This window comes from Strongylocentrotus purpuratus, unplaced genomic scaffold (assembly GCF_000002235.5).
Source record: "Strongylocentrotus purpuratus isolate Spur 01 unplaced genomic scaffold, Spur_5.0 spur5_scaffold_2, whole genome shotgun sequence".
NCBI lineage: Eukaryota > Metazoa > Echinodermata > Echinoidea > Camarodonta > Strongylocentrotidae > Strongylocentrotus > Strongylocentrotus purpuratus.
This window is the reverse complement of record NW_022145605.1, coordinates 37,018,835-37,046,030: the sequence shown is the minus strand read 5'-3', so window position 1 is coordinate 37,046,030 and position 27,196 is coordinate 37,018,835. Positions and strand designations below refer to the sequence as shown.

Genomic DNA, 27,196 nt, shown 5'->3' with positions numbered 1-27,196 from the left:
ATAGCCCCCATGTCAACACTGCCCCTCTCAACAGCTATATCCCCAATATGACACTAACCGTTGTCATTTATAAGACATTAGGTTATTTACCACAGTCATTTACGATTCTCATTGTAAGTTGTTTTAATCCGGCGTTTCCACGGCGACTTTCTTTATTTAATTAAACATTTCAAACCTCGCCAATTATGAATTTTGGCTCATTTATTACAAACCTCACAGAGGGAAACGAAGCATTTCTTTGCTGAATCACCCTTATAATTATTTATGCTTTGAAATTTGACCAGTACCTTGGCAAATAATGGGCTTCATCTCCTTAAAGGAAATGGCCTAATCGGGGAGGGGGGGGGGGTGAAAGCCCTCGTCATCCCCCTCTGGTTTAGATGCCCTGCAAGAGTTTTTTAAAGCCTATCTGCACTAATTTGGCCAGGAGGTATTAGACCTCCCAGCGTGGTCACTGGCAGGTGGTTATCTCATAAAAAAGGGGGACCATGTGGGACCAACTTAGGCATTGTTGGCCATGTAGGGGGCGCAAGTAGCTACAAGAAGTGCAGTATACCGTTTTAAACAAACTTCCAGCAGATCTACCGCGCACCGGACTAGTGCGCAGCATGCACACTGTTGCTCGTAAAGTTTGATTAAATATCTCTTACCTATTTACATAACATGATTGTTACAATAGGGTTTATTCGTGACAGATAAAGTTTATGACCTTCTCAGAACTTTCTTGATCAGTCTCTATGTCTATTTCGATTGATCAATAAACTTCTGAGAAGAAACAGATACAAAGATTATCTATCAAGAATAAATTGCCATGATCATTTCATGAAAAGAGGTAAAAAACTGTACAGACAACAGTGCATTTCTGTGAAACAAAAGACTTCACTTGGGTATGATGACGAAGATGTTGGTCTAAAAGGAGATATATGAGTAATAATGATTCACCAACCTGTAATAGGTTTCTATCAATCATCAACTTACGAAAGCACTCTGTTTGCTTTAAGTCTCGATCTTCGCATAAATTATGACAAGGGGGGAAATGAATGACATCAATCATTTAGTAAGCCGTTGATAAAACAAAGCAGTGGAACCCGCGAACCATCTTACACCCTTCTCATGCCCAGAAATAGATCAATCTTAAAGCCCCTCTAAAGTGTTGGGAGCCCCAAATTCGCCAACAAATTCGATGGCAAAATTTCACTTAAATTGTATCATAATGTGAAAGATGATGTTCTTTGAGACACACTGCTGCAAAGGTTTTCCTCCAAAAAATGTATTTAAAGACACATATTGATAAAAGAATACACAATTTGGGTTTTCTGTTGTACGCAGATGGGTTGCAGATAAACCTAAATTTTGTATTCTTTCATCAATATTCGACTTCAAACACATTTGTTCAGAAAATCCTTGCAGAAATGTGTCTTAAATGACATCCTCTTTCAAATTATGATACAATTTAAGTGACATCTTGTCCTCAAATGTTTGGGGCTCCCAACACTTTATAGGGGCTTTAAGGAGAAGAACCAGAGCAGTGATCACCTTTTTACCTTTTAAGTGATTTAGATTTAAACAAAATAGCTTTAATTTGCAACATGGAAAAAGAACCTAGCGTTGACGAGCTGTTTAACTTCCCTCTTATAGTACATTGTGTCCCTTACTTGTTTATGCTTTCTGGTTACGTCACTGCAATGGATTCTGAAACTTGCTTATATATGTTTATGATAACTTGAAAGTGATAATGTGTGTAAATACGGTGTTTTCGTCTTTTTACATTTTTTTTTTAGCAGATGTTTCTGCATTTATTGATAAATCAAATATAAAACATTCAAATAACAATAATAGTATATAATATAATTGATTTACATCAAGAGTGACAACTTAATACACACAAAATAAAATATAAACAAAAATGCATAATTGAAAGCTTGAAAGTATGGAGGTAAGTAAAAAAAATAATCAAGATAAATGCAGAGGCCAACTATCATAAGCATGGAAGCTTGAGTCGATAGCAGTCTTAATGATTATAATAATCTAAAGTATTTCATTATTGTTATACTTTCAAGTGGTTTTTATACAAGCAGGAAATGAGAGAAACAGGCTAAAGTTCGGGCAAATTGGAAAGGAGCTCGCATGATTAGTTATACAGTGTTGCCAATTTGTGTTTCACTGATGACAACCGTTCAAACATTCGTAGTTTTCCTATTTCTAATCTGATTTTGCTCAAACTGACTCTCTCATTTTCTGCTTTAATTAAAACTTACTTAAAGATAAACTTGAGTTCTGGTAATGCGATTGCATTGTGATAGAAAAGGTAAGGAATGGATCAGAAAAGTTGATCATATAGCATGTAAGTAATGGTGTGTAATGCAAGGTTCTGGAGTCATCAAAATCATCATAAATTTGGCAGAGTCTTGGTAAAGTAACAATCACTTACACAGAAAGATGTATATGGGACAACACATATGGTGTCGGGGCTAGTACTACCCTGATTTCCTTATCTTTCTATGCTCATTACTCAGCCAGTATACATTTTCTTCCAAAATTGTTTGGCACATGACATTTATTTGTTATCTTGAACATCCAGTGTAAGTTTCGTTAGATTCTGTGAGAATTCATTTTCTTTTTTTACCAGAACTCAAGTTTATCTTTAATAACAGGCGGACTTCCCCTTTGATTATATGGTATTCATCTCATGATACTGTAGTTATTTTCAATGTAGTATACCATATCCTAAAATTAATTGACAGAAGAACAATTACAACGATAATGTGATGGGAATGGCTGTTGATTCTACAGGTGTGTTATATCAGTGTTATATAACGATACCATTTCTGACGAGTCTTTCGTTTATCTCAAGCACAAACACATCGATTTTCCATCCGGTTAACTTGGCTATTGATAGTCCTGTCTGAAACTGAGAGATAACTGCATCACTTGATTTACTAGCAAATCCGTTATATAACAATTTTGGTGTAAAGAGAGGCAAGTAAAATCTATTATCTTTTCAGCTGAAATTCATTTCCTTATTTTGTTAAATATAAATGTTAAAGCCTTTCTGCACTAGTTTGTCCAGGAGGGATGAGATCTCCCTGCGTGGTCACTGGCAGGGAGTGTCGTGGTCGAGTGGTTTAAGGCGCTTGACTGGAGATGCGAAGGTCGAGGGTTCGAATCCCGACACGGCACTAATATCCTTTGGCAAGATATTAACCCGCACTTGCTACTCTCCACCCAGGTGTCAAATGGGTACCCGGTAGGATGCGGCCGTCATTGTTGGTCAAACAGTTGAGCATCTTGTAACGCCTGGCTGGAATGCTCCCCAGGGAGTAGAGATTGTGCACACAGTGTGTGCGGGCAAGCACTGAATCCATTGACCGGGGTAATAGTATATTTGTAAAGCGCTTAGAGACATTTGTATTAAGCGCTATATATAAAAATTAAATATTATTATTATTATTATTATCTCATCAAATCAGCTCTCAATTAAGATAAGAAAAAACGGGAACATGGGGGGGATCAACGAGTACCGCTAAGGCAGTGTTGGCTGTATAGAGGCCGTAAGTAGTAGTGCAGTCACGCTTTAAAATATATATTACATTAAAGATAAAGTTGAGTTCTGGTCATGCGATTACATTTTGAATGAAAAGGTGTGGTCTGAATAATAGATCAGAAAAAGGTTGATCATGTAGCACGTAAGTATTGGTGTGTACTGCAAGGTTCTGGAGCCATCAATTTCATAATAAATTTGGCTCACGTTCAAAATTTACAATGTAAACATCTAGGCCTACATGCAACGTTTTGACATATTTTGTTTTTAATCACAGACTGAGTATTATTCTTGGTAAAGTAAAAAGCACTGTGCTAAAGGGTGACCCCCCCCCCAACCCCCAACTGAACGAAATATCGGACAGCCAAATGTCCAAATTTTAAAAATGTGCTCTTACCCCCCCCCCCCCCCCCCCCCCCGCTTATTCAGCGGCTGGCTGAGTCGCGAAATTTTCGGCGCGATTTTCAAATTTTAAAACCCTCCCCTCGAAAAAAATCCTGCGTACGCCCCATGTATATGGGACTACACAAAGAATGTTGGGGCTACTAATACTTGATTTCCTTATCTTTCTATGCTCATTACTCAGCCAGTATACATTTTCTATGATATACCAAAATTGTTTGGCAAATGACATTTATTTGTTATCTTGAACATTAAGTGTAAATTTCGTTCGATTCTGTAAGAATTTATTTTCATTTTTTAAATTTTTTTTTGACCAGAACTCAAGTTTATCTTTAACTACTGTCTGCCAGTTGGCCGTTTCTGACCGCAAATGTGATGTCATATAAGTGACCCCTTTTGCACTCTTGGTAATCTATCATAATGTGATTTGCACCAAGGCACCTCACTGCATTTGAAAATTAGCTAATAATTATATTGTCGTATAAAGATAACCATCTCAAAATAATCGTGCCAATTAAAAAGTAATGGACCAATTAAATAAATGCAGAGGCACAAAGATACACACGCGAAAGTAAATCAAAGCAGTTATATATACAACTGGAATAATAAGCTAGTGATAATTTATGGTATCTGTAAACACTTCTCTCCCTCTCTCTCTCTCTCTCTCTTTCTCTCTCTCTCTCCCGATCACGCCTATTCCCTCTCTCACCTTTTCTCTCTCTCTCTTTCTCTCCCCCTCCCCCTCTCTCTCCCCTCTTCTCTATTTCCCTACCTATCTGATTGCGACTAAATAAGATCAAATCAATTCATTTGTTATGAAATTCAAATTATCGGCATTAGAATTAGAATTGTATTGACTCTTTGACCCCCTCTAGCGAGTAATTCTTGTTAATTTTTTTAACTAAGAAGTGCTTCTAGTATCGAAAAGTTCTGTCATGTGCAAAGCACTTGGAAGCTTAGTCTAACTAAACTTTTAAGGTAAATATAAACATCTCTCCCTCTTAAAATGTGAACAAACAAAATTATAGTAAAATTCATCTCCTATATCAGTGGACAGGCAGAGTGAGCACTTTAGTAGTCAAGTATACAGACACAACAATAGCACCCTATGGGGTTACACTGGTCATGCTATTGAGTCTGATAATGATAATAACCATATACCGTATTATTCCAAGTCAACGATTTACAAATAATCACGTTGTGCCGCATCATAAAATGATATATTAGGCCAAAATCTTTGTTTGAACAAATTATTTGTGTTTGATAATTCTGTATAAATAGGTGGGCCACATAATGCTGTAATAAAAGTGATATCGCAGGATCGGAAGGGTAAGAGTGGGGTGGGGCGCTCGGCTTTTAGAACCTCCATTAAGAAAAATGAGTTGCCAACTTGCCACTAACTGTATTTTTTTAGGGTCTGATCGGGTCTGATAGACAAGCGACATATTTCATGCACGCGCAATTGGTATATTGTGATTACATGAACCAAAGAGATTTGTAGTATCTCTTTGTATAAATTAAGGTTATAGGAAGAATTCTGTAGATTCTGATTCTGAAAGGTATACGCTTATTATGAACTGACATTATAAGTGGTACTTAATTTTTATATTTTTCTTCTGTATACATGTAATTGCAATCTCGGCCTTTTACGTGAACCTCTAATCTGTCATAACATCTTATAAAATGATCAGAATTGTTCATTTTTAATGTAGCTTTTTGATGCTAAAATAGAAAAGTTCCGTAATAGTAACAGAAAAGCTGTCATGGTCTAGCATGCAGTTAAGTCAGCTGGACTGTGGATCACAAGTTACGGGGTTCGAATCCCTACCACAGCACAAATGTATTTAATAGGCAAGATGTAACTCATTATTTAGCTACAATCGAAATGCGTACTGCAATAATATGTGAATGCTCCATCGCCTTATGCCTCACCCACACGACCGAACCGACCCCATAGCGATCCACTCCAAACCAACCAATACGTACTAGTCATATTGGGGGGGGGGGGGGGGGGGGGGGCAATGTAATGTTTTTTTTCTCGGTATGTTATCGGTCTTCTCGTCTGCATGTGGTATAGGCTCTATCATCATTAATGATGTGTCTTCTTCTGTGTTACAGCCTACCACGTTACCCTGGGGGGGGGGGGGGGTGAACTATTCTATTCAATGTGTACATTCCGTCCCATGTTCCATTCCTCCTGCATGCTGAGAAGAAAATTCTGTTTTTTATACCTCTTTTTTAGACGAATCATAATAAGGTTGTTATATAGAATGCAAGGGGAGTTAACATTCCAAATATATTGTTAAATGGAGTTATTCCATGCGGAGTTGCGGTCCAGCCAGCCAACCGTTGAGGAAACGAAAGGCAAATATTTGCTAATTCCTTGACAGGCCCGTTTAATCTACGAAATAGAAAATGAGAAACACGAATGGCTTTTCAACAAAACGACAACGCCGAATAAACAACCTGTATTCATCAGTAATCAACAGTGGCGTAGCAAGGGTACAGACATTTTGTTTGAGCATGGGGAACGGGCTCACTGGCTTCACAAGAAGCCACTACGCCATTTGGTAAGGGAAAGGGGTGTGCGCGCTTGTGTGTGTGTCGGGGGGGGGGGGGGGGGGGGGGGGGGGGGGATATCATATTTTTTAAAAATCGTGTTCCATTGTCTTTTCCCTCGATCTGTCCCTAATCTTAAGTTCCTCATTTTCGCCATTCAAGAGGGGGGGGGGGGGGGGGCACATACCCCTTAGGCCCCCTGTCTACTGGAGTGACCAACCTGTAAGAAAGTATAATCAAATTACTGACAGCTCAATCGACCGGGCTTCGGTGGCTCGCACCTGCAATCGTGGAATAAAATTGGCGAGATGCATGCAATAACATTTTCGGTGATGATATTTCGTCCGCCAAGCATTGTCGTTGCCAATAGCAACCGTCGTGATAAGTAATAAGGCGGGTGAATATATGCATTTGCCAAGCCAAGGTGTGCTTTTATTGATTAGCAAATGTGCTGCACCGCCTTTCATTAGTGTCGTGAACTCGTGATTATGTGGTATATTTTCTTCATAATGATTTACGCAGGATGTAACATTTTCGTGTATAACTTATTCTGAGTTGACAACTCTTCGTCGATATCAAATGAGCATTTGTTTAGTTACACGTAAAGCCGTCATGCGCATTTCGAATGGGAATTGGATAGGAAGTTACTGCGTCGAATTTGATAAGGCAAAGCAGGGGCAGTGATACAAGGGCGAATTACAGTGCCTCAAAGTTCGTCAAACCTCCAAAATGGTAGTCGTACATTGTCTAAGCCCCAAACAACAGTCATCAGATTTTGGCGGCATTTATTAAAAAAGGTTACCAAGCATAATCATGTAACAAAGTGGCTCACGTTCAAAAGTTAACATTAAGTAATGTCTCACAGAAAAGTCCCTTTAAAAATCCTTTCAAAGGAGAATTTTATTGTTTCGTTAGAGGATTTTTAATGGGATAATTGATTAACATCCGGATAACTAAAATCCGGATCTTTGGCCTCTGTGGACACCGCCTAATGTAAACATCTAGGCCTACATACAACGTTTTGACTTTTTTTTTTAAATCACAGAACGAGCATCATTCAAATATTGATCCGTTATGGAAACGCAGGTAATATTCGACTTACCAATGCTAGCGGAAGCAATGGTTATCATCGATTAAATGAAATATTAATGATATGAATTGTAAGTTTTGTTAGACACTTTGAATAAGTTATGATCTATAATCGTGTTTCCCCGATTCATCATCAGAGTAGTTTCGCAAAAGCCGTTTTTAATATTATTAATTGAATGAACACAGAAATCGTACAGTGGAACGCCCGACAACGGAGAGATCAAGGGGTCAACATACTTTATACATGCTTCAATCAAATCTCATTTCTCACTATATGCTAAGCATCATCGTACAGACCATGTACATATAGCAATACTGGTTCACCATTTCTGAACATACTGATTATTTGGGTTTATGTCCGTTTGGTCACAACGAATTCGTCTACTTAAAATTTGGTCTAATGATCATTTAGGCTAATACTAGTTATTGGTCTAATTTACACTTGGTCTAATCTCTAAGTCGACTACCCATTTGGTCTATCACTAATTTGGTCTAATTGCCAGTCGGTCTTATTCCCAGTTTGTCTACTGCATGCATGCCCATTTCGTCTACCATCCATAAAGTCTAATGATCATTTGATGAGCATAATTACTATTTATGATTAAATGATTCTTAGCCCGATTCTTAGACGGTGAGGAGAGTAGACGAACCGGTTGTAGACCAAACGACAATTCAACATTCGTGCATTATGTGTGTCGTCATCCTGATATCGAGATATACACACCTTTACATGTATGTATCTAATTAGTTAGTTAGTTAATTTACTTAAAATTGTTAGTTTTATTTTTTCATTTGTCTATTCATTTATCTGCCACATAATTTATTTATTTATTTATTATTAATTTTACTGATTTGTTCATCTTATTATTTATTCGTCTATTTATTCATTCGTAAATCATTCCGTTCATTCATTATCATGTGTAACAGACTGACACCGTCATTATTAGAGATATAGTACATCCCTACATCATTGTGCTCCGTAGACTGAAAGAGATTCACAAACAGCTCATAATAGTACTACGTTTCTATGCGCCAAAGTTTGTTGACCCGCTCGCTCCTATTTATAGTTGAGCAATAAAACCATGAAAAAAGGCAGGATGTTGACTTAAGGCAGCATTAGAGCATGGACATGAATAGAGCCGTGACTCTATTCATGGATCAAATATTCTATGGCGGTATATATGGACCAACAGTTATTGAATATGCACGTATGAATTGCAGCTCAGCATATTGCTATATTTTGTATTAGGCTACATAATGTGGTTTCTCTAAGCCTCTGATAATCTTCTATCATAGGCCTGCTACCAGCGGCAGACTCGGACTACGGGGGGGGGGGGGGGGGGGGGGGGGATAATGTATAGAGGTAGAGCATTAGTTCAGTGGTAGAGCAGTGGTTCTGCCAGGGAGGTCACATGCCCTGGTTCTGCTACTATATGTCATCATCAAACCACCACCATCATAATCATTATCATCAGGCATAATCACCATCATCATTTTCAAGTTTACCATCGCCTAGCTCATTCATTCATGTCTAACAGATATCCAGCCTTCATAGTAGGTCCATGGTCAGTCAGTCCAACAACCATCGACATTCCGTTGAGAGCCAGAAGGGCATTACATCTGTGTTGATGTATGACCTGACGCCCTTCTGGCACTCAGCTGAGCAGACAATACAACTCATGTTAAAGCACACAACACTGATCGTTGTCTTTTTGTTTGCCGCCACAGGGCAGAAGTCGGGGCATAAGTATCCTCTTTTCATTCCTTTCTTAGTACTGCCTCGCATGACTGATATTGATAACACGTTTTCAAGGATTGTAAATCTCTTAAGTCTGCGATGATTATTTTGACAATTTCTTCCCCCTTTTCAATGATTGTGCATATTGACGCGAAAGGGCAAAAGCGATTCCCCTAGTTACACAATTGAATCAGGGAGGTGAGAGTTTAATTGAATCAATGCTTTACCTATTATTTCCTTGAAATGTCACTCTTGGCGCTAAGAGACTCTGGTCTGCTATGCTATGCGCTACTATTATGATTTAGAATTGTTAGCTATTGTGGCCACACTGTTCATAGCGAGGAATCATGGAGATGGAATTTGGGCTCATCTCATGGTGTAAATATGGACCTTTGTGATACTTGGGTCCATGGTGTAGCTCTGAAGTCTGAATATCTTGAATATATATCGACAGAGCAATGCAAAGATATCGACAACAGACACAAATACATAAATCGTCGCCTCACTGCTACAAGGACATTACAGCAATCAACAGCTAGTGTCCCTTTTGCAGTGAGCCGACGATATACATGTATAGACAACAGCGAGTGCTGAAGGGCAAAGAAATAATTACCGAGGGGTTTGTCAAGGCTGGAATGCCTCTCACCCAAACACTACACCACCATCAGTATCTTATCAACATCATCGCTCATCGGAAGAATGTTCAGCAGCAACCCCCCCCCCCCCCTCCTTATCAACTAATGAGCATTCATGTGTTTATCACTCAAATCAGGGGCGGATGATGGGCATTCTAAATAGGGCGGATATATACAACATTCTGTAAAAGAGATGCGGGGGGGGGGGGGAGGGGTAGGGGAACTATTTCTGTTTTTTTTAAGTCTTCTCTTATAATCATAATACGACACTGATTTTCTCTGATGTTCTATGACCAAACATCTTTTAATAATTGAATAAAATGAAATAAAAGTAAAACAAACGGTCAAATGACAATCATGATAAATTTAGCACTCGTTCAATGTGCCTTTTTGGTCTACAATTTGAAGGCAAACAAGAACATTGGGGGGGGGGGGTAAAAATTTGTAAATTTATCAAACTTTTAATCTACTCTTTGGTATACAATCTGAAGGGACAAAAGAATGGAGGGTGTACCTTTTGCTTTTCGGTGTTTAGTTAAGGTATGCCTGAAACGGATTGGCAAGGAACGGTCTGCCCCCCCCCCGCACTTCCGAAATCTAAACCTAAACCTACATCCAGAAATAATACAGAACAAAAGGCATGAAACATCACTAGATTGAGAAATGACTTTTATTCCTGCAGCCTGCACCATATTATTGTTATTATTGAATTTTGGGATGAATAAAAAAAAGACGGTGGCACAGTCTTTATACCCCAGGTACATTAAATTACATTGTAATGATTTTCAATTTAAATATATTACTTTCTCACGTACATAAAGGTATGATGAAATACATTATTATTAACCAACATTATTAACCAACAAATACAATTTGGCAGGACTTGACGTTTACCAAAGCCCAATAAAGGAAGAGATAATAGAGAAATATAGGAGTTTATCCTAAAACTCCCATATTAAGTGCATACTATTCTACATGCACCTCAGTTGCTCCATAAAAACATATTTGTCTGTTTTGTACCAAACAAGAGCCAGGGAGGTATAAGTGACACCTCCCTGCAAGAACCAAACAAATGACTGTTTTGTGTGTGATTGAAAAGGGAGGTTTCTTCACATGGCCTCATTCTATTTTTTCTATTTTATAACTGAATATTCCGAAAAAAAGAACTTTAGTCTAGCTCCCAAATGTGACAATTTTTCTCAAGCACATAGTTGTATTACACAACAAATAAATCAATGTACACATAAAAGTCATAAATCAATTATGCAATCAAAATCTTTACTCAGTCATAACCAACATGCATAATGTATCCGTTACATGTAATTCATATACATAAAACAGTAAAATATGATCATGCCTTTACTTGAATCTGTGAATTCTATCCAAACAACGTTGATATGGAAAGGATGCCATGAACAATAGATTGCATACTTTCAACCTCACGTGTGCACCTGGAATAGGTTAGAGGAATCATTAATCTGCTCATCTTCTACAAATTGTCTATATATATATATATATATATCGACAAAGCATAAACGGCTATCAACTTTATAGATGTCAATCTAAATGTGTATCATTAGCATTTACCTACAATTCTAAAGAAACTACACTACATGTAAAACAACTAAATCTTGCTTTTGTCATAAATCTATAACTTTCATCATCTTTTAAAAAACGTTTTGGAATGTATTCTCCATAACCTCCTCATAATCTGCAGACCTCAAAGAGCAAGAGAAAATAAATAGAATAGCACAAATCTAAGACTGAAAAAGTATGTATACCTAATGTAATGGGAGCAATTTAAAAATACCATTATTGCATATTTCCTTTATGGACATGCATGTAAACATTGAAATATATTAATATACCGATACATAATAAAAACAGCCAGAAAATTGCATTTGAAATAAATGATAAGACCAATCTGTTACTGCACGTATCACATGATTAGTATAACAATCATACAGGAAATCAAAATAATAATAGCATTGAATATGAACTGTTTACAAACATCATTGTCTACATATTTACATTGTAGAATTTACAATTACTCATTGTTTTGCAAATAACAACTAGCAATTTGCAAAAGGAAAAATAATCAAAAAACATGCTTCACTAAAAAATACATTACTTAAGGTAAAATGAGCATTTGCAGAGTACATGTATATTCAATGCATGCATAAAATTCATAAGATGCATTTGCTGGCAATCGTAATGAGCTCACCAACCATTGCTTGCCATGTATTCTGTGTGTTAATGGAATAAATAAGATTGTTTTTGTATAGAATTTACCCTGAAAATACCACATGTGTACATGTATAATCCCCTTGCACTGAGTTCATTGAGTTCATAATAAATATCACTCTTTGTTGGAATCAAGCTGTATGGTTTCTGCAGCCTTTTCACACACAGCTAAAATTCATCGTATCTAGAGATGATTAGAATCACTCAACAGTTTTAAACATGTTTATAGACAAAATTTCCCAGTGTGAACATCGTTTATACGATGTTGGGATAGATACGAAGTCGCGATCCATACGCCCCTAAAAGCAGGCTGCAGATACGAAGTTCGTATCTAGAGAGCTTGACATTTTGTGTGTGAAAGGAAATTCGTGTTTAAACGTGTTTAAACTGGATGGAGCGTGCGCTTTGATTGATATGACATGACCTTCAATGCGCAATGGCACTACTGCGCATTTTACGAGCAGTAGTTAATCACGAAACTATTAACGATCGTAACGAAATTTCTGTGTGTGAAAGGCTCGTGATTAGTTTAAACACGTTCGAAACACGTTTATACTAATCATGTTTATAGAATTTTAGCTGTGTGTGAAAAGGCTGCTAATTTCCAGCTTACGACCAAAATGTTGATGGATGACTCTGATTGAATTTCCAATTTCTATTACAGCTGATTGTCTGGAAAGACATGAAAACTGGTTTCTACATTGAAACCAACACAATAAAATAGACATTGAGCAATATATTGCTTTGCAATTCACATGATTAATAAAACCTCATTTTGTACTACATTTACATTTACAACAAAACATGTGATACAAATAATTGAAAACATGATTGCTAGCCAGGTATATTTCTGGATCCTTATGACTCCTGACTCTAAAAAGAAAGAAACCACAGTAACACATACCACATACCAGGTCATGACTTACAAGTAGTAGTAACAAAGTACACAATTATTCTGCAAGTCATGTTTACATAATGTTATAATGGAAGAATTGGCATATATATACATGTACATAAACTGAAAGCACTAGTACCGACATGTACTTTGGGTGAATATAGACATGACAATGCTCCATTGCAGAGGTTCATGTTCAAACTCTGTATACTGAAAGAGTTTGAAAGAAAAATAAATACCACTGTTTGTTGGAATCAAGCAGGCAGCAGAGCTACATGTATATCTTTTGTCATACGATTCCATGAATCAGACGCAGATTACATTTACCCTACAAGACCAAGATATGAATAGAACTCTTTCTGGAATACTTAAAATGGCACAAGGAATCTACCCAATAGATAAATACTCAAATATCAAAAGAATGAGGTAAAGTGTTTCTTCTTAAAAAATACATTTGATGCTGCATTCTCAGTAATCGATATGACTACGTCAAGAGTGGTTCTTTCAGTTGTGAAAAGACCTTAAGTATGAACACCTTGATGCATATTAACAACACCTCAATGTATATTAACACCTTAATGCTTATAACACCTTGGTGTAAAGGTTCATGCATGTATACATTGTTTTAATGCCTTGGAGTGTTTTAAACACAGTGATGTGTATAAGTGACTTGGTGTGTATTTAAAGCACCTTATTAACACCTTGATGAGTATCATTACCTTATATGTGCATCAGCATCTAGATGTGTATTAACACCTTTAGCAGATATACATGTACAGTACCTTCATCTTTACATGTACATAACAATTCTAAATAATACCTTTGTGATTATTTGGGGATGCCAATTTTTGAGAAGTTAAATGTTATGTTCATTGTTAAATTTGTTTTAAAGTAATTCCTGTCCAACATAATGTCCATGAAGCTGATATACGCTAAATAAGGCCTAAATTGTAAAATTATAAATATCCCAAGTACAATCTTGTTTCTTAATCTATTCCCTGGTATTCACTGGTAGGGGTCTACGCATAGAGACGTTTAAATGTGATATGCGCTATACCAGAACCAAAATATTATTATGCACATATCTTTATGTATAGTTCATACCAAATCTCACAAAGCCATGAATGTACATGCCTGACTAAATCCTAGACTTTAACAACCGTTTTGTCATAGAACTGTGAATTTAGGTAAAGTATTACCTCAACAAATAATGTACAATTAATCATTCCTGATGAAATAATAGGCAAATATGGAGTGCACATTCTACTAAGCATGGATCACAACTTGCCTATGCTTGTAATGATAACAATTCAGTATTATGAATTATCAATGATTGTATAGCACCGCCTCACTATCATCAATCATTGTCAATGGTACATGTACTTGCATTGTGAAGTGCTATTTGTAAATGGTATATATGAAGGGGCGACAATAAAGATAAGCTGATTTGACGAGTAGCATCAGTCTCTCTTTGAATTATTTATTTGTTTACTGTGAGTGTGATCTTCATTCATAATTTCAAATGAACTTAATGCCCAAAGGAGACCAAACATATATTTGCTCTGTCTGTTCAGGGATCCTCCATGCCAACATATTATATTACAAATTGGAGCTTCCAAAGTTTGTCAAACTTTTCTTAAAATGAATCTTTACATCTGTAGCAGCAAGCTGAGTTTTTGAAAGAATGTGCAAACTTCCATTTCGAAAGATGGTATGGTTTTCTCTCTAAGAGTACAAAAATTGAAGCCATCGTTTTGTACATAATACAAAGGGTGAATAAAACAAAGCCAGTTGCAAAATTCAAATTTTGCTGAAAAAAGAAATAGACTGTAATTTTGCTAATAATGAATATCTTGCCACCATACTTTCAGGAAAGATTTCAATTACCTATGATTTCTTCCAACATTTTGGCCCTTTGAAAAAATGAATCCTATTCAAGAAATTGGTCCATTCTACTAATCATACCCTGGTTCTAAACTAAAATCAGGCTTTGCAGAAGGAAAACATAAACCTGAGACTAACTTTCTGTTTAAAAAAAACCACTTCCTGGCACATACAGTAGAGATCCTCTTTCTATTTATAATAAAAACAAATAAAAGAGAAAATGATTCATTAAATCTCTGCAATTTATCTTCCTGTTGTGGTTAACAAGAATGTGACAAAATGAAAGCTTTATCTGTATGTTTCCAGCCCTAATTAATAGAGTTTGTAACATTATCAACGGATGGATTGGTTGTATGGTTGTGTAATGCATGTACATGTATCGGCTTTGAAAAAGGTAATTGGTATCAAGCTTACATTTAAGCGACAGGTGAATGAATAATTTCGCCCCTGCAAGATGTTAAACGAAATACATGACATTTGAGGTGGAGATGTAGTATGTAAAACTCATTGCAATGCTGGGTATCCCTACAGTGTAGTTTAAAGAGAAAGTTTTGGTGAAGGTGACCGATGGTACATCTATGCCAGCTAGCTTTCCCTTTCTATTCATTAGTAGCAGATATTGTAATAAAATATCACTTGAAATGGCTTGCTCTCAAATATGATGAGATATAGCTCTAAATTTGGACCACATCAGTTTGTCGTCCAATACACTGATTCCTTTGTGCAGTGTACGTGATATCTAGCAAGATTGAGTAAATTTCCTTATCATTTTGATCATTCCGAAAGCCTCACAGGATACGACGTTAGATTATTAATCAACGTTTCCCATATTGCTTCTAGACATTTTCTTTCACAATGTAATTGCTTGGCCCATACTCAACATTTAAAGGAATTTAATATACACATGTGCATGTGGGTTTTTTTCCCTCTAGCTCTATTTGATTTGTGAAAATTCCATTCCCCCAAATACTGGAAAATTAAAAACAGGATTATGAAAATTTAAAGCAAAATAAATATCCTTTAATATGTATAGGTAGCTTGCTGTACGTTGTAATTTGTATGTCATTCCCTTAAATAGAATCCAGACTATAAACATTGAATGGCAAAAGGTAAGCTTCACAAGTCAGTATTGCTTTCGGTTCGGTGCCACTTAATGGGAAGAATTCTAATCATTGTGGTGTACACACATGATTGATTTCATTGAACAACAAAACCCACTGTGATAAATGCCTTTCACAAGTGGAGTACCCCACAACCCCCACAGAGACCAAAACCAAAAGTGGTTTTCCAGAACTTAAAGTGCAAGACTCCCTACAGTTCTGTACAATAATACATTACATTTCATTTTTAACATGGATGGTTTATTGCATAACTCCTGTACTGTTTTCCACTACCTGTAGAAATCAACTATCCATACAAATGCTGAAATACCCACATAAAAATCCCACTTCTGAAGAGTGGGTTTTTTAAAATGCCTGAAACTTCACCAGTTTTTGCAGTGTAAAATAATGCTCGCTTTCAAAACACCAGTGAATTATTACCATTTTTGGTTGGTGACGTGACTCTCCTCGCTTTGGTGCTTGCCAATGCACGCGCATAACTCACCCCTAAATTAGAAATATCAAACATAGACTTTTTACAGGGTTTTAAGTACCGTAGTGTCAATGTTCTGCAATGTAAACGGGCCCAATCCTGAATGACAAACCCGAAGGTCAAAATTATCATCCAACCTATTGGTTCTGTATTGGGTGCTCTGAATGATGTACATGTAGAAGTTAGAACTTACAAATGAGCATGTTGCCATGGTGCAGGCAAGGTTATAAGCAAAGACCAGTCTAGCCCCATTGTCCTGACTACCAGTACACTCAAGAGAAAACCACTGAACCAAAACAATAGAGCAAATATGTATTCATGAACCGTATACATGTACATGTATACAATGTATAAATGTACATACCCTGTAACCAAAACAACAATTTTGATAGTTTTTGTCATTTCCCCATCACCAGATAGCAACAGATAGCGGTACAAACCTGACTGATTTCAAACACCATTTTTGACAGAACAATTCACGTGGTACATACATGTATACAGTGTATGTACAGTATGACAAAAGAACTAAATTTAAAGTTCATATTATTTAGATCATGGCATTGAAGACTTGTTAAGCCAGCAAGAATTCCTTTGAATCACAAGTGCATTCATGTGCATTCATGTGAATTGCAAAGTGAGTTTGCCGTCAATCAAACAATCATAACAAGGATAAGGCTTTTGGAAAATTGAATACCTCCACCCGCCTCAGTGGGCATAATATGCGGCCGACTTTCAATAAATAACACAAGTAAGATTCATCAAAACATACATGTATTTAAAATGGTTTGATTTGACTGGTGTGAACTTGTGAAGATACCAATACACAGTCTATTGTGCATATACAGTAAACGACTAAATTATTCATACCCTTACCGACCAAGTTTTGCAAATTTCTAAGTACATGTATGTGCAAAATTGAATTGACCCCATATACTGTATGTTTCTTGAGAATATAACATATCAAAGCTTATATCTAATTCTAAAAGTATTCAACAAAGGCCCTAATTCATTGTGTTCAGCTTTCATTCTTGAGTTACAAATAAAACATAATATTTACAAGGGGCATGAATAATTGAGTTGTTAACTGTACATCATGGTCCATGTTTGAACCTTGCTCTTTATTGGTCTGTAACATACATGTACCTGTACATGCATGTATGCAATCAGCCAAAATTCATACACAAACAAACAGGTGGGTCAGGTAAGATGGGATTGGTTGGGATGGCATTTTAAGACTACCCCCCCCCCCCCCAAAAAAAAAAAAAAACAAACAAACTCCAAACAGAAATCAATATTAATGTTTTAAAAAAAAGGGCAAAAGCTATCTTTTTAACATGCACACATTTTGAACAGGTACAATGTGTACTACCTCAAGCTGACACGAATCACTTTTAGATATAAACTAGTAGTTTGTGCAAGGAGCTCTCCTAACTCCTTGGTTTGTGTGAAGCCCCTAATAACCTCTCCTGCCATGGGACATGCTTGTGTAGATAAGCACGCAAGGCAGTAAAGATAAGATAATGATCACAAACCAAACCCTTGGGTAATCACTAATCAATCATTAATTTTGATTAGATAATGTACACGCTGAAAAGTTTGTAGCCCTCTTTTTTCTTCTCTCTTCTTTGTAGTAATTATGGTTGGTTACAAAGAGATCTACAATGCATAAGGTCACTAATGGGTGTTTGAAAACGTTCGTGCAAATATTGGTTCAAGGTAGTTCTTCTCTTTATTAATACTTTTTTTGAAAGCTCAAGACTGGCAATCTAAATATCCAGCTAAGCCAGGCCCATGGTTGTAGAATCAATGATTAATTGGACCATGCAAAAGCTAAAAGTTTGTAGCCCTCTTTTCTTTCCTCTTCTTTAATTGTAGTAATTCAAGCAAAGAGATGGTTGGGTACAAAGAGATCTACAATGCTGCAAGGTCACTAGGTATTGGTGTTTGTCTGTTTGAAAAAGTTAGTGCAAATATTGGTTCAAGGTGTTTTCTTCTCTTGCTTTTTCTGAAAGCTCAAGACTGGCTATTAATAAAAACTAGCCAGGCACATGGGTGGGGAAGGCCATTCTAGATATGAAATGTGCAAAAAAATTGCAAAATACATCTTCTCTTCAAATGTGTACAATCTGCAGATAACTCCTGGTATATAGATTCTGAATAACATGATTGTACAAAAATATTTAGCATAATTTAGCATAATTAGGCGTATGTAAATGCTCTCATGATTATTCATATATTCAATATATTGCATACCACTTATTTGCTCCTATAGCCCCAGTCCCATATAAAGCCGGACCAGCACGGACGAGCACGGACCACTCCGGACCATCCCGGACCATGGTCTGGGGTGATCCGGGATGGTCCGGGATGTTTTGTTCAAAAAAAGTGTGATGCTTTTAAGCTACAGTCCCATATATGTCCCGGACCGTCCCGGACCATCCCGGACCCCATCCGGGGTGATCCGGGATTCGGTCCGTGTTGACACCGTGTTGGCACCGGGGTGGTCCTGGATGGTCCTGGATGGTCCTGGATGGTCCTGGGCGGTCAATAACTCACTCCCGGACTGCCACGGATCAACACGGACCGCCCCGGCGCCACTACGGATGACCCCGGACCCAGCACGGTGGCTACACGGATCACCCCGGATCAAACTATTGTCCCGGACCGTCCCGGACCACCCCGGCAGTTTTGACCGTCAAAAACATCCGGGGTCGACTCCCGGACCGCCCAGGACCATCCAGGACCATCCAGGACCATCCAGGACCATCCAGGACCACCCCGGTGCCAACACGGTGCCAACACGGTGTCAACACGGACCGAATCCCGGATCACCCCGGATGGGGTCCGGGATGGTCCGGGACGGTCCGGGACGTATATGGGACTGTAGCTTATGGGCATGATTCAAGGTTTGGGTTCATTGGTTGAATATATACTATGACAATACAAAAATATGCTCTTTGTGTAATATTGAGAAGTAAAGCTCTTCCACTGTATGCAATTTATGCACTGGAAGCAATAATTTAAAAAAAAAAAAAAATATTTGAGCATGTACAGTACAGACTACCATAAAAGCAGGAATGTCCCCACAGATCATCACACAACCAGTTGCACTTTGTGTAGGTTAGACTCTGCATGATAAAAACTGCAACAGCTCCTACATGTACGTAAAATTCAACCACAGATGCGATGAAAACTGAAGGGAAAGATTACATAGTACATGTATATGTAATACAAAAATACGGTGGGCCTGGATATAAAAGACCTGAGGTTTGTCTTAAAATAACCTGCATGTTGTATAATAAAAATTGTGAATTGATAATACTTTATTTGCTGGATAATGTAAAGAGTGATATTACTTTAGACAAGTTTTCTAACATACATGTACATGTATTCAAATTTTTGATGTACGGGTATACTTTTTAAACAAAGGTTGTTCTTGCCAACCTGAAAGTTTGCCCTACATAAATAATGTATGTTGAATGGATTCTAAGTATTGTAATTCATTCATTAATAATAGCTTAATGGAATAACTTGTCACTAGGTCCCCAGGAAACAAACATCCATAAATTTAAATATGTTAGTAAATCTGTCTATTAAAAATATCTAAAACTTGAAGCTTTTCACATGTAAAATTGTACATGTACAAAAAACCTTCATAATATCAAAATTAACTCTGCTAGATACCTCTTTTCGGTAAGAGATAATTGCTGGCATACATACAAGTGTATTCATAGATTTCATTAAAATGCATTTCAGTTACTGACATTGGAAACCACTCTCTGTCACTGTCAGCAAACTGAACATTTTTCCATCTACTCTAATTCTACATCAAATGTAGAAAAGTGTACTAAATTGATATTCCATTATAAATGACACTATAGACCCTATCATCCGAAGAAAACAAAAATATACCCCCTATATCAAAGGTAGGGCTTCTGATGAGCTTCAAACTGAATGTACTTCTCAAAGAGTTTTCATAGCTCGATGAAAAAAAAATTGTACTGCATCTTTACACTCACTAAAATAGAGATTGCTTCTATGAACTATATGGAGTAGATGGAGAGTACATAATCATTGATGAAAATTTCTACTACCCGGTTTTCACTTTTCTAGAAATGTCAAATTTCTAAAACCATACAAAAATACTATTACCGAGTTACAATACATCTTTGAGATGACATATATGTGAATGAAATTTCAAGACAAACTGGAAAACCTGTGACTTTTCTATGTACTTTACTTTGCTATATGTAGTCAGTGTGTACAGTCAAACCTGCTTTAGAAACCACCTGTATAGAAAGACCACTGAACTGTGAAGTATTAGTAGTCAAAGACAGCCTTGTCCATACCTCAGGGGTGATAGTGAGCACTAAAAAAAAATAGGATTTTTGTTTATCCCTCAACCACGCCCCCTTGAGTAAAAAAAAAAAAAGAGGATTCGCGGGGGAAAAAGGCATCTAAAAACATTCCCCCTTTTGAGTAAGAAAATCGGGACAAAATTGGGAAAAAAATAGGGCAAAATAGGGAAGAATAGAGAAAATGAGAGGGAACTCGGGAAAATCAGGATAAAATAGTGAAGAAAAAAAAATTGGTAAAAAAAAATTTAAAAAAAAAAAAAAAATCTGGATTTTTTTTTTTTTTTAAAATCGGGAAAAAAAAATCGGGAAAAAATCGGGAAAAATAAAAAAAAATCGGGAAACCGATTTAAATCGGGTTATCAGGCCTGATACCTTTTGAAAATATACTTACACATAAACAACATGTAAATACATTTTTAGTTGTTGTTTTCTTTAAATAGTAATTCTCATTGAAAACTATTTTAGAGGAACCTTTACAAAAATGTCTACACTTGAGTGGTCTTTATACAGGTTTGACTGTTTCTATTAGTAGCCACATGCTTCTCAGTTCATTTATCTCATGATGTACAATTGTGCAGCAAATATGGCACTCAAGAATTTTAAACTTTGAAAGAACTCTGCAATAGAAGTCCCGACAACGGCCAGGTATCTTTTGGGGTGCTCCTAATCCGCCTTGAGCGATGCTTTCCCGTTGCTATACTGAGATGTGCCGTTTTGATGAGCACCGTTGCTATGAATGCCATTTTGATGGACGCCATTTTGAGCCTCCTTTTGCTTTCGGGGGGCCTTCTTTGTGAAATAGGATTTATAGAAGTAATGAGCGAAGAGGATGAAATAAGAAAAGTACATGAGCAAGGATACCCTAATGTTGTTGTCTGTCGTAGCGCATACGTCCCCTTGTGCCCGGAAGTTCCAAGCGAGGGAATTGATGACACATCCTACGACCATCTGAGATGTCTGGATCAAAGTGAGGCAGATGTTGATTTGACGAGGTATACGAACAAGGCGGGAGGCTTTGAGAGCGTAGTAGGTGTACATGAAAGCATGCACAAGGGCGTTGAGATCGACAAAGTAGCGTCCCGGGGCGACTATTAGAGGGTAGCTGTACCATGCGTACATGAAGACCGTAATATGATGATACCAGTGAAGGAAGATGAGTGGTTGCTTGCGAAGAACGATGAAAAAGGTGTCACCTAGCTCGGGGAGTTTACTCCAGATGAACAACATTGACCAGAAGCCGTTGACCCCATCCATACTGTATCGTTTATCACATATAGTCGCTTTCCATCCATAGTCTCGCACGAACATGACAAAATTCTGAGCGAGACGAAAGGCACACACTATGCTAAATAGTGCAAGGCCAGTGGACCACATTACCAGAGGAGCGCGGAGGTTGAGGGGAGCCCTGTCCCGCATGAACCGCTGCAGCCCGAAGATGGTCACCACGTAAGCGATACTGATGTAAATTGACCAGTGCCAATAATTTCCCAACCATGTCGAGTACGGACCGTGTTCAAAGTCTTCTTCAAACCAGAAATAAGTCTGCTGAAACTTCGCTGGCAAGTGTTCCAACATGATGATATGTCGTTCAGAAGATTAGTTACCAGAAACCAAATAATTCCACAGGAAAATCCGATCAAAGATGCATGTTACGTTACTTCGCTGCATGAAGGTGCCTCAGCTCAGTAGTACGTCAAGTGCGATTCTGCACAGAAGTCGTGATCCGACCAAGGGCTGGCTACGAATCATATGAATACAAAACACAATAAATATTCCAAAGATTGGCAAAGGTAAATGCTCTTCTTCATGCAACGAAGATTACGGACTGTGACACCGGAGCAGTTATAATATTCCTTTCGTATAGACTTACAATCTTGAACTGCCACCGGCTATACACGAATAACAGCAAGGTTTTGGAACTCGTCACTTTTATAATTTTGATTCCGGTGGGCACAACTCAACGGCGCGGCAGAGGATCAGGAGAGATGGGGATGTCAGGTGGAGAGAATATGCCCCACCCACAAATAACAATCATGTAGTAGTAGTCCTGCCGAATACGGTATCAATGAAGATTCGTCCATTCTTAAATGGGTAAGTTATACCTACAATATTGGTAAACAGAAAATAATATGCAATATAAGATTACTGTACATGATATCGGACATTAAGAATTATTATTTATCTATTATATTTGTATTTCTTATAACCAGAAAAATACTTGATAGAGGTAAAATATGAAAAAAATATCATTCATGTCTCCTAAAGTACAAATGTAGGCGTCAGTACAGTTACTAATTGACTACACAGTACAGTCGCGGGGATGGACTTCATTACACTGAATCGCCAGTGTGTGGCCGGAGGTCAATCTCGGAACTATTTATAATTGTTTAATTCCTTTTCAATTTTACGTTCGTGGAAACTACTCATCTTTGCGAGAAAAAACATCCATTTTGTTATGGGCCTGTATTGATCATTGCACTATAGCAACGACTTTGCATAGCTACGTACAGAAATCTACAACTACTTTTCATTATTCATTTGATAGCAACCGTTAACTCCCATTTCCCCACATTTTACCTGACCTTTTTGTGCTAATGTAGATCATGCTTGTGTACCCAACTTTGGTAGTTTCTAATTAAAACGTTACAACCTATGTTACCTTGATTCATATTTTATTGCAAAGAATAACTATACCCTGTCTAATGATACCATTTTCATAACTGTGCTACCAAGGATGACTGAACAGCAGGCTTTAAAAAAATTATTGTCAAAACTCTCTTGTACCAAGTTTGGGCTGAAGCAATGAATGTAGGTCAAAAGCCATTATGTATGTGTGTTATAATTAAAAAAACGATTGCTTCTTTATTTACATTGACTATTAGGCAGTTGAAGAAAAAAAAAGTTGTTTGGATCAACTCATTTTATATTTTTGTTCTCATTTGCTATGTTTTCTTTTTATATGTTTTTGAATGCTTTTTTAAAATATGATTGTATGTTTCATATAAACTTGCATTTTTAGTCTTTGGACTTTTTGACAAGTCTTGAATAAAACCTCATTTGAATTGGAAGGGAAAAACACTCATGGAAATGCTCATTAGATGTTGAGTACAATCTTGACTTTATTCGCACCCTTGATGAAATGAACCTTCTCATTGAGTGATACAAAATGGATAAGTTTATTTGGGATGTCACCTTTTTTAATTGAAAGTCTGCTGAGGATATCATTGGGCAGAAAATGAGTTACTCTTCATCATGAAATCAATTTTAAGTCATATTGGTTAAGACTTTTTAATTAGGAGCTACCAAGTTGGTACACTCTTTTTAATACGCACTATATGACGTTTGCAAAAGTAGAAAACATTATACTTCCATAAAGATTCATACACAGCATATGAAACTCATAGGTTATACATGTTTTCATATTAATTCAAAGAAAGTTGCTTTTTTCCAAATGACATTTAGATCTTCGTCATAATTTGCACGTAATCATGCATTGCTATTTATCTTCAGCAGACGGACATTCAAAGGAAAAGTGTTTTAAAATCATTATACATGTACCGTACGTCCAGTCTGTCCTGATTATGTAATCGTGTTTGCAATCCTCGATATCCATCAATGATCTCTCTTTCAAGCATTCCAAGTAACCGAAGCCTATGTCGTTTCTCGGTCTATTACACACAGATCAGTCAATATTTATGGTAACCAATCAATCGATATGACCCTGGTATGACCCGTTATAATGTCCATTATCGCCAAATAACCAACTGGCTAACTTCACCAACTCTCAATATTAATTGATCGTTCGGGAATTTTTTTGTCGGTCTGTTTTCGGTCTGTAACGGTCTGATTGGTGTGACTATATGGATGCTAATACCGACAAAGACGGACAACAGAACGAAAGTAATACATTACGTCAAGAATAGGTTGGTTTGAAGTCGCTCCAGGATTACATTATTGTGTGACTTTACTAGAGTTACTAGATATCGATATGTGGGTTAAAAAAGAAGAAGAAAAGATTAAGAAATCATATTCGGCTACGTACTGCATGCAGAGCGGGTCCAGGGTTGTCAGAAGGGGCCCCGGCAGGGGAAAGTAAAAACAATGAACGTTAATTGACCCGGATTACATTTGTAAACTACAAAGGCGCGTATGCCACCGTTTTCGAGGAAGACATTTGGCGAAATACCCCCCCCCCCAAAAAAAAAAACGAACGGAAAGACTTTCGAAATAGTCAATACTTTGTTGTAAAACCCTACATCCTATACACCCTACAGTTTCGGATAACGTAATACATGTACGTCATTGTCATTTTCAGACATTTCAAAACGTGATGAACACCTGAAAGGCTATCGGTGTAATCAATTAAGTTGATTTTTCGGAAGTCAACCGATTGCGTTATAGATTCTTGTCCGTCATTGTGAAATGCAAATTATTGAGTAAAATACCCCGAACATCTTTAAAAATAACATTTTTGTTATAAATGGAATTGTTTTATTGTTTTCATTGTTTTACTGCTGGCATCCACTGTTTCATTCATCTTGTATAAATAAATATATCTAATAATCCAATTGAAATCAATTTAATAATCGCTGCATGACATTATGTTTTGATGTATGAAGCCACGTTCTACTTTTTTGTTGTAATTGAACTAACATAAAACAATTATGTAAATGTACAATTTATAACCCTATTTCATCTTTTCTTGTATTTCTACTGTAAATATGACAATATTAGTCTCCAGACTTTTGCCATGTTCTTTTTTTTAAACAATAAAACCATAATTGAATGGAATTGATATTGTTGGCAAAAGAAGCGAAAGTCTACAAAACAGACGGCATGCGAGACCGACAGCCCACGAGGTAGACGATGTCGGTCTCAAGGGCTTTCTGAAACGTTATTTGAAGGTTCCTGAGAACGATGGCCTTCATGATCGACCAACATGTTTAGTCTTTAATTAAGGGCTGCGTGGCGGTCTACCGGGATGTCGTGGTCTGATCTAAATTGAATGTTTCCATTATAAAGTGGTGTAAGATGTGGTAGCAGAATAACATTTGCTTATGAAAATTTGCGTCATTTCATTGTAAATGCGGCATTTAATCCTATGGATATTTCTAATGATATGCGCTGAAGTTTTAAACGCAAATTCAATTGTTGTTGGGGGAAATGGTGATATGGTTATTTTTAATATAGTCAATGATTAAGATCTAAAGCAAGATCTTTCATTCCCATTTTTTATTGCACACTAAAACCCCATTTCTATTTATTATTTCTTTACGACCTGCAATTTCATACTGAAGTCCACGTAAAACTTGAGATAATGAAAAATGAACTTATTGACGGATGTATTTTATTTCATTTCAGCGATTTATTCATAAAGGATTATTTAAGTCATTTATCACACGAGCACTCTACATTAAATCATCTTGCTAATGTACATACAATATATTACATGAAAAATAAAATAGTTTCCAAAAATTTACAACATATTATATATTTTTAAGACTTAAAGACATAGATTGGCATTTTTACTATAGCAATATGTATAAGGATTCTTCTTCACCCAGTAAAGTGCATGTTTTCACACCACAAACTTTGGTGAAAATTGCATTTGCTGCATGTCAGTTTCCTAATGGGCAACTTTAGCCTTGAACCAAACAGGATACCTAGCCTTACCCTTAACCTACGGTCCAATTGTAACGTAAATCTTTGACAAAAATAAAGCCTAGAACAAATGCTGAATCATGAAAGTGCATGCTGACTTTTCTTTGCAAAAATGGCAATTACATGTATCTACAAAATCAAATAAGCCTGTGATTCTGAAATCTGGAGTAAATATCCTTTTCTAGCTTGTCACCAAATATAGATGCATATATTTCTATTCACATTTTCCAATTTTTTATTTTTATTTTTTATAAACACACTTGCTGTTCATGAACCTACAGGAACTGCCTTTACAAAATGTGTAAAAAAAAATCACAAAGTAAACTTCATTCTTAAAATCCTAAAACACACAAAAAGGATTATCATGGTATTTTCTGTGGTCAGATCAATATCTTTTGAAAGAGTATTTCTTACACCAATTCACTGTTAAATATTTGGCAAAAATTATTTCTAAATCCAGACATTGATGTGTAGTGTCAAACAACTACAGAGAATTTGATGTCACAGTAATGCTATTACTATACTACTACTACTACTACTACTACTATTAGAAAGACAGCAACTACTACTACTACTACTTCTACTACTAATAATAAC

At 36.8% G+C, this 27,196-nt stretch overlaps 1 pseudogene; it reads right to left on the bottom strand.

Annotated features, from left to right (window-relative positions):
* Positions 1–21,229: 21,229 nt before the first annotated feature.
* LOC584324 lies at positions 21,230–22,929 on the bottom strand (annotated as a pseudogene).
* Between the last annotated feature and the right edge of the window lie 4,267 nt (positions 22,930–27,196).